The sequence below is a fragment of the Trachurus japonicus genome, chromosome 15, assembly GCF_045865225.1.
Source record: "Trachurus japonicus isolate A0001 chromosome 15, Traja_1.0".
NCBI classification, from domain to species: Eukaryota; Metazoa; Chordata; class Actinopteri; order Carangiformes; family Carangidae; genus Trachurus; species Trachurus japonicus.
The window spans coordinates 24,983,821-24,997,441 of NC_140921.1; the positions used below are offsets into that span (position 1 = coordinate 24,983,821).

Sequence of the window (13,621 nt, forward strand, 5' to 3'; positions counted from 1 at the left end):
AATTCAGCCTGCCATCTACCAAATGTAATTTTACTAAACATGGGTTGCTTCGCTGTGCAATTGAAAGTTTTGAATCTGTGGGTAAGTCTTGTCATCTGGAAAGTACATAATAGAAGTCCATCTGTAGGTCCATCTGCTATCTACATCCATCCCATGCACGACATTAGATACTATCTTCCGGATGAGGTGGATGTGTTTTTGGTTTTGGAGGCAATCTGATGATTTTTTGACTTATTGAATGTATTCTCTCCTTGACCAGGGGGTATGTTTTCATCCGTCCCTCTTTTCTGTGTGATGAGTGGTCTGGCCTCAAGTGTGCTGTAAGTTCTTGTCATTACCAAAGGAGATGCACGGTACATACAGCAGAGCCCAGTGTAGCTGTTATTGCCAAACACCAGCTATTCTAGCCTGTCATCTGAAGGTGAAGGATACGCACACGGATACAAACATGCATATACACCCCCCCTGCCCCCGTGCTTTATCAGTACTGATCTCTCCCATCAGTCCGCTGCCTCAGGTGGCAAATGAGTAAAATAATCCCATCCAGGATCAGGGCTAATTGAAGTTGGGTGACCAGAGGTGAATCTGAAGCTGAGCTTCTCCAATACAAATTAATTTAGGACACCATTAAGGCAATTGCATAATGAGAAACACAACCTTCCCAGTTCAATAACAAATTGAATTGCAAGCTTCCTATCTCAAAACACTAATGATACAACTCTGGAAATATCAAATATACTAGATATTCTTTTTATTCTATTATTATGGTTAGGCATGAAATTGCTAACTGTAACACAGAATTTTCCAGGGTTGTATAACTACAAGATAAATGTGGCTGACACATACAATAGCTTGGATCTTGGAAACTTGCAGCATGGAGCAGAAACTTGATGCCTCAGTTGTGAGGCGATGGGCTGGACGCTGCAGAGGAACCCCCTGCTTGGAAGCAATTTAGGCTAAAGAGATGCACTCCAAGTCATCTGTCTGTGGCCTGCAACAAAGGCAGAATGCATGGGCTTACTGTAGCAGCGGCAGCCTTTCAGTGAACTACTCTCTCATCTCTGCTGTTAATGTTACTGACTTTCTTTCTTAAGCTAATAGTGACGCAGAGAGATTTCTTTATTCCCCGAATTCAGACTTTATGTGTCATGCATGGGGCTGTGTGTAGTCTCTGAGTCAATATAATTATTCATGTCACTAGACGGTGTCGGGATTGCCAAACACTGAATGCAGTTCCCATCTACAGTATGATGGGACTAATACCCGCGGATGAATTACAAAAGGTCAGAGACAAGAAACAACAGCTCATGAAGGGAAAACATAACACATGAAGGATTGTAGAATGTTTTAATTACAGTTATTTGGATGAGGAATTTCATGTGGCTACTGTGCTCTGGGTGAAATGTACTGTATTCACTCCATGACTAGGCTATCATTAGTGAATGCGTGGGAGAAGCTTCTGAGCATGGAGCTGACCTCATACTGTAATCAAATGGATCCATAGGTTAATAAATATTCACTGCCTGGGAGCAAAGAAAAAGGCAGTTCGCAACCATATAATAGTATACCACTGAATCCCTGCTTTATTATTATGGAAACTGTTTGGCTTTGTCTGCTGTCATAATTTTGCCACAGCACTGATGTGTTGTATGACAGTGTCAGAGTTTAAAATCGGTCACAGAATGTCAGGCTGTGAGAAATCTGCCTATTTGGAGAATACATGAAAACAAAGTTGGGCACTGTGGTTGACAAAACTACATATTGTGATAGAGATTGAGAGAATGAGGACACGATCGAGGAAACGGGAGAGAGGAGGGGAGAGTTCAACAGTGAGGGAGTTAGTGGGGAAGGCAGAGGGAGGGATAAAAGCAGGAGGCCCAGACAGGCTAGAACAAGAAAGCAAAGAAAAATATCTAATTGGAATCAAGTGTCCTGACAGAGTGCGTGGGCGACTGAATTCCGCAAAGCGTGCTGCTTTTCCACTTGCAAAAAAAGAAGTGCGAGTGTAAGACAGAGAGGAGGAACAAAAATAATTGAAAACCCCCTTTGCATTTGAGTAATTTTATTTCTGGGCGGGTTTGGTTAAGACAAATGATAGAAGGGTGTGGAGGTCAGCCACAACAGCATTTCCATTTCAAACTCCTCGTTGCTAACAGGCGTTAGAAACCATACCGCCTGTGTGGTTGGCTTTCTCACAGAGGAAATGCCACCCGATGACACACTGAAACCAATAATCTAATTTACATGTTCAAATTAATCCTAATTGCTAATGAGTGTAAGGAGTGTGTGCTCTGTGCGTGTCTCAACGTGTGTTCCTGTGAGTAGGGATGGAAGGGGTCAAAGGGCACTGCTGCCTCTAAATGGTCAGTTTCAGAGACAGTGCTTTCTCTGATTTCGTACTCTCTACTGTTCATCTGGTAAAATACTGAGGTTTGATTTGTTGGGTTATTCCTGAGCACATATATCTCTGGATTTAATTCATGACTGCAAGTGAGGGAGACTATTTAAATGATGTGTAAAAATAAGAAGCATTTGACCAGAACATTGGAGGTGAATCGTAACTCACTGCATCCTAAACTATGTACGCAAAAAAAAGAATAATTTAACATTTTTGGATTGATTGTTCGCTTTTCTCTCAAGCAACAAGTCCTCCAACCTGAACTACCACATACAGACCCATATGTAGCCTATGTCTCCTGAAACACAGTGGCTGGACCTTGGTGGTCATGGTTACAATGATAAACATGCAGAGTGTACCTACAGTGACTTAGCAGACCTTTGTCTGATAGGTTACAATGACACATGGTCATGGATTGGTTGGGTTTTGACTCACACAGTTCTAGGTTAAAGGGATAGTTCAACATTTTGGCAAATAATACCTATAGTATTAAGAGTAGGTTCGTTACCTTTAATTGTCGCTGCAAGCTATTTTTAGAACAGCGAAGCAGAGCGGCAAGCTGCTCAGAGCTATGCTACGGAGGCACATGGGATTTCTTGGTTTCCCTCATCAAACTCATCAAATACACAATCCAACAACTCCAAAACGCTCTTGTGGACAAGCTGTGACCTACACATTCACCACACTATGAGATAATAGCGGAACGTTACGAGAAAGAGTTGTTTACGAGGCAACTGCAAAGACTGCTTGCTGAAAAACTTCCCCTGACAGGAACACAAATCAGCGGTTTTGGATTAATTTACCTTCCATTATTATTTCATAGCGTGGTGAATGTGCATGTGAAGAGGATCTTTGAGTTACTTCTTGAGCATTTGTTCTGTTGAGATTTTTTGTTGTTCTAGTTACAGTACAGTAATAACAATGTGGTTATGTTTGTGGAATAGTCATGCATGAGAGAGGAAAAATAAACTGAATTCACACGGGAATCGAACGCTGGGCTTCTGTGTGAAATTCCTGTTTTGTTGTGACATCAATCAATCGAGTCACCCACAAAACCTAACCCAGAGCTTGTTGCTTTATGCTGCTGCATCCTCAGACTCCTCCCTTTTCTACTGCAGCCCTCGATGACACCTAGCAACAAAACATAGTCAACCTTTGGGCTTGTTTGTTACAGTCAAGTGAGATGAGCCAGACGATACCAATCTCATGTCTTTACATCATTTTCCCAGACACAAGAGTCAAGAACATGTAAGATAATTTAGCATTTTTGTTTTGGCCTGCATGCATATGATACAGTAGATTGTCACTGCTGAGTGCATGATCTTTCATGCCACATTCATATCTCTTCACACATTCCCTCATGTGGTTAAAAGTAGATCAAGCAGCAGAGTGGAAACGATATCTCAGCCAAAGGAACGATCTCCTCTCTGTCCGCTGACCTTTGCTTGTTCAAGGTAAAGCTTGCAGTTTGTTTCCAAGTCTTCGTGAGGGACTCAGGCCCCCGCAGACACTCTGCCTGACCACCATGCACAACCACAGGATATAGCTTTACACATGACATATCGTAAAGGAAGCCAGCCAGATTTAAGCATGATATGCATGTCAGTGCTTTCCTTTTTTTTCCCTGGGTTTCTGTTATAACTGATGAAAATCAATCCGTGGATGTTTTCCCATCACGCTGTACTGTGCTGTTATTCCTGCTGTGTGGGCTTCCCCTTTCAGAGTCCTCTGGTGGAGCACCGTGGTTCTCTGGTTTAGGAGTTTAGGAGACACAATGCTCTCTCTCTCTGTCTCGTACTTGTTTTTTCTCTTGTTCTGAACACAAAGCTTCTTGAGAGGGAAGTTCGAGTTCTACTTTGGTGGCTTGTTGCACCCCCTCACCGAATAACACATGCAATACAGATGAGTGTGGAAAGAGAGAGAAAGTGGGTGGGATTGTACAATATTGATGTACGTACCCTAAGACCCCCCAAAGCAATATGGGGCCACCCGGGAAAATACCAACCGCAAGGTGACAGAAACTAACAGTGTTTAAGCTCCAGAAGAAGTGAAACCTGTTTATTATTCAAGAATATTTTTAATATACTGTATATATTTAAATTTGCAAAGCTCGTCATAACTTAAACTTAAATCACAAAATTCTGAATCGGGTTTTGCACCAAGCTCTATATTTATAATACACTGTAATGTGTGAAGTGCAGTAATAGAAGCCAACTTTATTACTACTTTGGTTATGTTATGTTTTAATTAGTCCCACTACTGCTGTAATTAGTGGTTGGAAGAGCAGAGACATTGTTCGGAGTGACGCTGGTGCAGTAGTAGTCACATCATAACCATAAAACATTCCAAACAAATAGGGCTCAGAGTAAGTTTTTCCCACATATTTCTTAAATGGAACACCAGGTTTTGCCCCTCCACATACATCCCACCACCTGTGACAAGGGGGAGTGATCGGGGACCACTTTGAGAGTGTAATTGAAAACCTAAGGCTCTCTCTGTGGTGGACACGCTATTTGAGACTCACAGGGCACAGAGGGAAACTTAACTCCAGTTATTGTTCGCTGTATAACCATAATCACGGGAACACCCTTTCTCACTATAAAGTCAAAAATAGTGGAATAAAGTGAGAGTCCTCTGCTGGTAAAACATGCATTACATGGAATATAGAGTTATTTGTGGACCTTGTGGTTAGTTGGTAAAAACACAACAAAAAGGAATGGAAACCTAGTGTATTGCAGCAGCTCTGTGGGGCCGCTTGTGCCCCAGCTGCAGACAGGAGGACATTTTTCATTAGAGACGGTGTTGTTGCTGCATTGTTCTGCAGCGTATCTACACTTGACATTCAACTCTAGCCGCGAGGCAGGGTGTACCTCCCTTTCTCTCAAAGAATCTCAGGCGAACACTCTCATCCTGACACACCCCTTAAAGCATAAACATTAGGAGATTCCTGGCTGATAGCTAGACAGTCCTTCTCAGGAACGGCCATCCTTCACAGTTCGTTCATCCTGTTCAGTCAAAGGTCACAGCTAAGCCTTTGGAGGCCGCTTGTAGGTCATGTAATTTTAGAAATGTCTATGCGAGGTGGCTGGCAGACAAAAGGAACTTATTAACTCATTTAATCCTTTCTTTTGTGTGAATATTATTTGCTACTCTACCTGTACAATAGATCACATTACTTTGTTACAGAGCAACTTTTCATCAAGTACAATCTCTCTTTCAGTGTCTGAACACCAGTGATTTTATTTTTGTGAGGCACCCTAACCCTATGGAATATCATCAAAAATGACATTTTATATACAGTAATTACTGACCTATCCGCCCACAACAATATGAAACAACTGTGTTCTTGTCACACATCTATGTATATACAATAGATTCAACTGGAAATTTTGAGATGGAATGATGCATAGAAAATCTTGCTTTTGTAAAGTCTATAAATTCATTATATGATAAAATACAATCTAAATAGGTATTAGGATCTAGTAATCTGACTGACACTGACTTAAAGGCACAGCAACTCAGTGTTTTGTCGCCATGAGGCCACCCAGAGTGTGCCCTCCAGGCACGCATAGCAGTCTGCCACAGCTCTATACACTGTTAAATAATGTCACCTGTGCTGTGATGACACGTCATTGACCTGTCAATGTTCTGCAGCTGCTGAAGAGCACATGGACTGATCAGCAGATGTGTAACAGTTGAACGTTTCTTGTGAATCCCCTAACAGTGTAAATACAGACTGTCACTAATCCTTCTGTTCAGCATCACACTTCATTCCTTTACTCAGGTGGAAAGACATCAGTGTTTACTCCTTAATTTTCCACCAGCACAATAACCAGCTAGGCCGGTCCAGTCTGCCCTGGAGACATGGTGCTGTTCTGAGGGCGTCTCACAACCTGTTGCCTTGTAAACAGTGGGTGAAACTCTTATCAAGAGGCCAAAACCTCCACCTGCCACCGGGCTTGTTAGATGTGACAGGTATCACAGTCTTTCAGACAAGTTGGTGTATACTTTTAGTTTATAAGGGCTTCTTTGGCTCTAGTATAAAATGTTTAAACAGAGCCATGCTCAGCCGACAGTATTATACTGTATTTCCAAACAAAACAATGCAAGGCAGTGAATTCTCACTAGATAATCTAATAAACTATCTTGCTTTTTGGAAGCTCTGCAGTATTTTTATGAGCAGAAAGGGCTGTTTGTAGCTTTTCAAACCATCCCATACACTTAGTACAACTTTGTCCCAGCTTATTAAACAGTCACGCATCACCTCTTGAAAATTGTTAACTGAGAAGTACTCGTTGTGCCATGGCACATAAACAAGTATAATGTTTGTTTTCTGACCTCTGAGGAGAGCTCTCGGTGTCTGTTACTGTAACTAATGGCAAAGAACTCACTCTGCCTTTGCCCCTAACCCTGTCCAGATGGGATGTCTGAACATCGGTTTGGAAAAGTTAAAAATAGTCCGCAAAGTAACACTTCATCTATCATTCTCAGCCCTGTGGCAACCAGCTGAAAGAGAACAAACCGTCACTTTTTCTCAACAATGAAGTAGATGCTGCAAGAGCTGTGGCATTTACTGAGATGTTGTTTTCTTTTTTGTGGAGGAAAAGCAAAAGAAATTTAATTTAATTCAGACCATTCCTCTTTTAAAATGTCAGACACAGAAGCATTTTCTCGGTGCAGTGCAGTGCCGTGGACTTAATCATTACATCCAACATGAAGCCAGGATAATTCTTCTTTGCTGTTAACACTGACAGCTTTTAGGATAAAGCACCGCTGCCAAGACGATTATATTTAAGTAACTGTTAAATTACATGATACTCTAAGAGGGAAAGTGAATCAGGAACATTTTAGTGCTGGACTTGGCTTGTAAGCTATTTCAATCAGGGTGTGTGTGTGTTTCCATGTTTCTGTATGTGGGTGTTCACAGGAGTTTCACAGAGGCTCTGTTTCTGCTCAGGTGTTGTGTTGATATGTGCCTCGGGCCCACAAGTATTTTATTTTCAGCAGCATGCATGTTGTGACATATTTGCGGTACAAGGCTGGTTGGTTTTACATGCAGAACGGCTGTTGCAGGTGTGTCTGTGTTTTAAACGTGTTGTCGTGCAGGGGAGGAGAAAGGAGGACGAGAAAAAGGAAGTGAGAGAGGAAAAGCCAGAGTCAGATCAAGCTCAACACGGTTCACCACAGATGGTTATTGTTTAGAATTCCAGGGTCATGATCTCATGCTGCGCTCTCCCTCTATCTCACAGACCCTGTAGGCTATGAATTAATCAAACGAAACACTAGCCTTGATATTGTAAGTACTCTCCTATCAGATTACCAACTACAGCCCCTGTCAACAGAAATCGGATTACTTCAGCAATAGGCAGAGACACTTGTGATTGTAGTTGTAGCCAGCAGCGACATGGAGGAGAACACCAGCCCTGCCAAAGTTCAGGAACTAATCTTTTATACATTGTAGGACATCTGCGAGCACCTCACCTCGAGTCTGTGTGACAGAGGTAGACTTCCTTTCTCTCTATTTCCACTGTGTTTACTTTGCTGTTAACCACAGGGGATATCCTGTCGGTGCACACTGTCTTTCTTCTTTCTCTGTCTCCTCAGCCAATCACAGTCACGGGTGCACCGAGGATGTCAGCAGGAGAAGCCTCTGATAGATAACGCTCCGAAAAAGCCTCTTTGTTTGCACAAGGCGACCGGCGCAAAAAAAGCCTTTGATGGGATGAAGTGCCCCGCCTGTCACCCACCGCCTCACACCTCCCATTATCTCCGTCTCCTCCTCCCTGCGTGTGATCCCCGTGCACAGCGACGCAGCGGGCTGAAGCATTTAGCTGCTGTCAGTCAGCGAGAACAGGGCTGTGGAAGAGGACATAGAGGAGCTGTCTTGGCTGACTGCTGGCAAACGAGCCACAGAGGCCCCATTACTTTCCCTGCTTGTCAGGAAGGAGTTAACCCCATGGGGGGGGGGGGCCAAACATTAGGCTCAATGGTAACTGAGTGTGTAATTAATGCCGCAATGTGTCCAGTCCCCAGGACCTTCTCAACCTCGGAACCCTTTCTCAGAGTCTGGAAGAGAGAGAGAGGTCAGCAGGAGGAGAGGGGCGCATCCGGGCCCCCCTTATGCCACTGCATCTGTCCAGAGAGGGGATATAGTCTCCGCCGGGGCCTCAGGCGAATGACCCTTGTCAGCCATGAAGTTATGGGAGACAACAGATTGGTCTCTGATGACGGATGTGTGGAAGGAGAGGGCATTTCACAGTCCCGTGATTTACGTAGACTCGCTCTGAAAATTATTGATGTTTGATGGAAACGTGATTCAACAGTTTGACCACAGAATATCTGACCCAGTTGAATAACTCTGATAAATTCTTTTCTTGTTGTTGCTTGTGAAACATTTTTTACATTCCAGCTTGTGTATTGTGTACGTCAGTGTTTAATGAACTCTGTTTCAAATAGTTGTTTAAGGAATTTGAAAATGTTCGCTTTCACTTTGAATGACAGATCAATATAGACATTTTGGCAATTGTCGAGGATAACAAATTATCTTGGCTCCATATCTCTGTAGTCTATTGATATTAAAATAACACACGGCCCCATCACTACACTACAGTCAGGATGAATGTTTTTCTTTTTGGTAGAGTGGCTGCTATAAAACTGTTCTGCTATGCATCAATTAACACATCATAGATATTGCAGATATTGTCTGACTTGCTTGATGGAGTGGATGAGTTTGGACATGTTTAAGTCTGTTATGGCTTAGGAAGGACAGGTCACGTCCTGTCCACTCACATCAAAGTATGAGAAGAGGAGAGGAGACCACTGAGGACTGTGTGCAGATATCTGGTGAGCTTGTGTGTGTGTGTATGGCTGTTGTTAGTCTAGCTGGTTCTGGGTTTAAATGTCTTATTGATTAATGTCTTTACAGCTAAGACTGATATCATCGTGGCTCGTGTTTTAGTTGGATCTCCAGTCTGATCCCTGAACTTCCTTACTTGTTCATTTTTTGGCCAAATCCTACACTTCAGGCAAAGACAGTTACGTCTGAGTTAACCCCGGCCTCATGGAGGCTCTGAGAGCATTTCTGAGTTGTATAAATAAATATGGAAAGACATTCATAGAATTACACTTGATCTGGAAAATGTTGCTGTCAGCCATGTCATTCCATGTTTGTTTCAGATGCTGGTAACTGGTGATTAAGTGCATTTTTGGCCCCAACCGAGATCAGTCAGCCAGTAAACAATAGTGTAATTGGTTGCTTCGTCAGAGTTTGGAGTAAACAAATAACACGCTTTAGTAAGAGACTTGAGCCATAAAGGAAACTGGCATCAGCAACCACGGCCTCAGTTCTTCAAGTCGAACGGCCTCCTATGTAGCTCTCCCCACCAGGAATCTTGATGACCAAAAGCCATCTAACTCTCTTGTCAATGGTGGTGAGAGCCGCTCCACCACATGTGAGCATTCCTGGGGCACCACGGCCTCACCACAAGCTCATATTTATCGTGTGTGGTTGAAACACCACAGAGGAGCCCACAGCCAACACATAGCTCAAGGAACACACACACACACACACTCACACACACATGCCGTATACTGTCTGGCCTCGCTCTGCAATGTCTGTCCAGCTCCTCTCCTCTATAACATATTGTAGACAGAATCAGCAATATTGTCAGTGTCAGCAGTCCAGCCCCTGTAAAACAAGCCTGCAAAGACGTCTGGCAGCCATGAAGTCACGATATGAGCAGTCTCCCATCAAGATCAGTGCGCTGGAACTCTCTTAAAGGGTGACCTACCCGGCTGGTACAGGGTAATTACTGCCCTTCTAAGTCTTTTGTGTTTTAATTAACCCAAAGTTAATGGAGTTTAATCACTAACACCGAAAAAAGTACCCTCTCTTTACAGTGTATGTAGTGTGTGTTACAGGAGATATAACGACTGTCAGATTGGTTGTATCTGACACACACAGGCCATTAGCAGCCAGTAAGAAGTGCGGGGAGTCCTTCCTCTGGGCCCTTTGATTGTGGACTGTCTTAGTAGTTTTAGTGGCGCTCGGCTATTATCATCCTCCAAGGTAACATGCAACGGTGCTTTTATGTCTTCCATGAACTTTGGACCCAGCTGGATGTGTTTAGAACTGTTATAATGTAGCAGAGGTTCAAAAGATTTCACTACCTTCCATTTAGCTCTCCTGCTGACACTGTTGGGCCACTTTAATATGCTTCCACACAGGGTCTGGATCTCATCAAGGCCATATGAGGGAAGGGAGAAAGGTGGGTGGGTTGACAGGGGGGCTGGCTTTACAAGGGGAATCAATGTGATAAAGTGCGGATCCATTAGCCACAGTGGTGGTGAGGCCTGACAGATACAACTGGCTTGTGGGTTGATTAGTAAGTCAAGAGGGTGGCATTACATGAGGGACGTTATGTTGTGGTTATTCTGATCGAGGGGGTCACGGCCATTTGTTTTTGACTGGGTTTTAGCAGCTTTTAAGGTGTGACATTTGAAAACAGTTACATTTGGAGTTGAATGAAAGGAAAAGCGACATCGAAAACCACACTTTCACAGCTCCGAGATACCTCACAGCCCCCCGACTCTACCACACCAGAGTGTCAGCCCAGGCATGAGTACAGAGTATTTTCCTAGGCTATGGCGTCACTTTCCCCTGGCCTCTCTGGAGAGTGTGGTGGGACGCTGTAAAACTTTACTGAGGGGAGTAGTGCGACATGGGAGTGTCTCACCTCCATTAAAGTCCTTGCCAGGGTGCTGTGGCATTTAAACACTCATAAATAAATAACGGTGAGATCTACAAACCCCTAACATGGAGTTTCCCACTCTGAGGGGGACTAGCAAGGGGGGAACGCAAGGGGTACAAGAGAGAAGGAAGGGTCAGTGCAGGCACGCTGGTCTAATACCAAACTAAATGAGCCTCAAAAAAAACTTTATACTAACCACTAATACCCACTGGCCCTCTGCAGTCGCACAGAGCCTCAGCCAAGCCTCTGCTCCCCGGGAGAACCAGGCCACCAATATAGTCATCATAACCAGGGTGTTTTTCTTACTCTTGTTTTACAGGCGAGGGGTTAAGTCACCAGCATCTGGAGGCCCATGCTGCAATTGAGGGAAGGTCAACGCAGGAGCAGGCTTTTTCAATACTGTGAAATAAATGGCTGAAATCAAAGAGTAAGGTTGGAGTGAGCGAGGGCAGCTTACACAATGTAAATTTCCGTCAGGTGTGACATTAATAGGCTATATCCTGCTCTTGGCAGTGCGAGTTTGCGCCTGTTGTTGGGAAAGTGATGAGTGTGTGGTGGGGAGCCATGGATTAATCTGCTGGCAGGGGCTTCCATTCAAAGCGAGAGGGAAGAATTGGGAGAAAGTGGCAGAAAGCTGTTAGCACCAGAGCGGGCTGACATCACCAGAGCTGATACAATCAAAGTTCTGGTTGTAAACGAGCCCTCCAGTCCAGAGCGGAGGGGCTGGGCTATGTCAGCCTCCTGAGGTAATACACAGCGCTGTAGAGTCCTGCTTGCTCTGCACGAGGAGGATTTGGAGGGATTTTGGGTGGGCCTTTCGTTGTGGCTCCCCTCTGCTGTCTAGATGGACAGTGCTGGTGAAGTCAGATTGATCTGCGGTTGGAGCTGAGCCCTGCGAGCCTGACAGTGAGCAGAATGGAGAATGAAGACAAATACAGGCCCCTGCAACAGCCAGTGATCTTCACTGGTTACACTGAGAGACAGAGAGCGAACAGGACAAGAGCGTGTGTTTACCCAGGTGTGTGTTGTAGCTGGCCAGCTGCTGTGGAACAATTTTTGAAAGCAGACCAAAAGCTTAGCTGTATGTACAAACCTGAGCAAGAAGAGAGTGTCCTTCACAAAAATGGAATGGTTTATTATTTTGAGGGAAAATCCAGGCTGGGCTCTCCCTCAGAAACATACCTCTCTGACGAACCCCTGCACTGTGTTCCCATGCTGCCACTTTTCTTATCTGGGAAAAGAAATGTTGTGATATGTATCCTACAAAATGGATCACAGCAAGTTTGCTCTGACTGCATGAAACCTAACCCAGGCTGCTTTCAAAGTATTCACAGGAGTGACATAAATGAATTGAAATGTAAATTAATCCAAACAGCTTGGCCCCTTGTTTTAGAAATGCTCCAACTGTGTTCTACTTTTCCACAGAGCATGTATTAACACTTAAAGCTGTTCAGTGAGTTAAATAGGAGCAGAAATGCAGAGGTGGTTTTGCAGAAAAGTTTCTGGCTTGCCTCCTTAGTGTATATCTGTAACACTGTGGATTCATATTCCCAACCCCAAATTTTCACTCTGCATGAGAGAAGTATTGCAACAGCTATTGGCAAAGGAGTCCGACTACAAGCTCTTTTTTCACTTCAGTGTATGAAAGTATTAGTAGGGCGCTCGTGCCAGGAAAAGTAAATCCTCCAATGCCGTGTGCATGCACATACAAATGCGTGCATGTATCTGTGCACATGCATAAGTGAGTGCGTGTGTGTGTGTGTGTGCAGACGGAGACAAAATCAATCTCATCAATTCAGTGGGGTATTTCCAGCGAGTCCACTGCTTCTAATTACAATAGACCTTGCAGTCATTGTCTATGCGCTCTCTCTTTCATTCGTCTGCCATCAGCGTCATATGGTTGTAGTTTGCATTAATTCATATGTGGTCCACATTTGTGTTTGTAGCCTCAGTAGTTTAATCTCAGCCCAATCACAACAGAGAGGTATGTTCCGGATGCTTCTTAGAGTGATCCCATCCCTGCCCTCTGGATATAGAGGACTAACTATATTCTCACATGCCTATGCAATAAATAGCGTTGCTCAGTGTGGCACAGCATAATCATCAGCACCCTGTGCCAGAACACACGGACACACACACACACACACAGTTATCAACTCTTTACACTTGAAATGAGAGCAGAAAGGGTTTGCAAAGTATCCATATGGTACATGGATGCTGTCTTTGTGCTAAAGAAAACAATGTACAGAATGATTTGCCTTACAGGGGGGTTGAAAGCTGCACACATGGAAGGAGGTCACGCCGTTTGCATTCAAAGGAAGCTACAAACTAAAAGAAAACTTTGGTGGAGGCCGTCTATTCTCTGTGATATTATTTTTTAAAGCACTGAACTGTATATATACTGTACTGAATGGTTAGTTGTCCATGTCCCTGCACACTATGTGAGGTCCTGTTGTCCTTGTTCTACTGTTAT

General features: G+C 43.8%; 1 long non-coding RNA gene across 1 annotated transcript in view; it reads right to left on the reverse strand.

The window, feature by feature from the left end:
- Positions 1 to 645: 645 nt before the first annotated feature.
- Positions 646 to 13,621, reverse strand: part of LOC146973791 (uncharacterized) — a 134,558-nt gene continuing 121,582 nt past the window's right edge. Inside the window, exon 5 of the long non-coding RNA XR_015037784.1 lies at positions 646 to 991. This is a non-coding gene — a long non-coding RNA (uncharacterized LOC146973791). The remainder of the gene's footprint in view (positions 992 to 13,621) is intronic.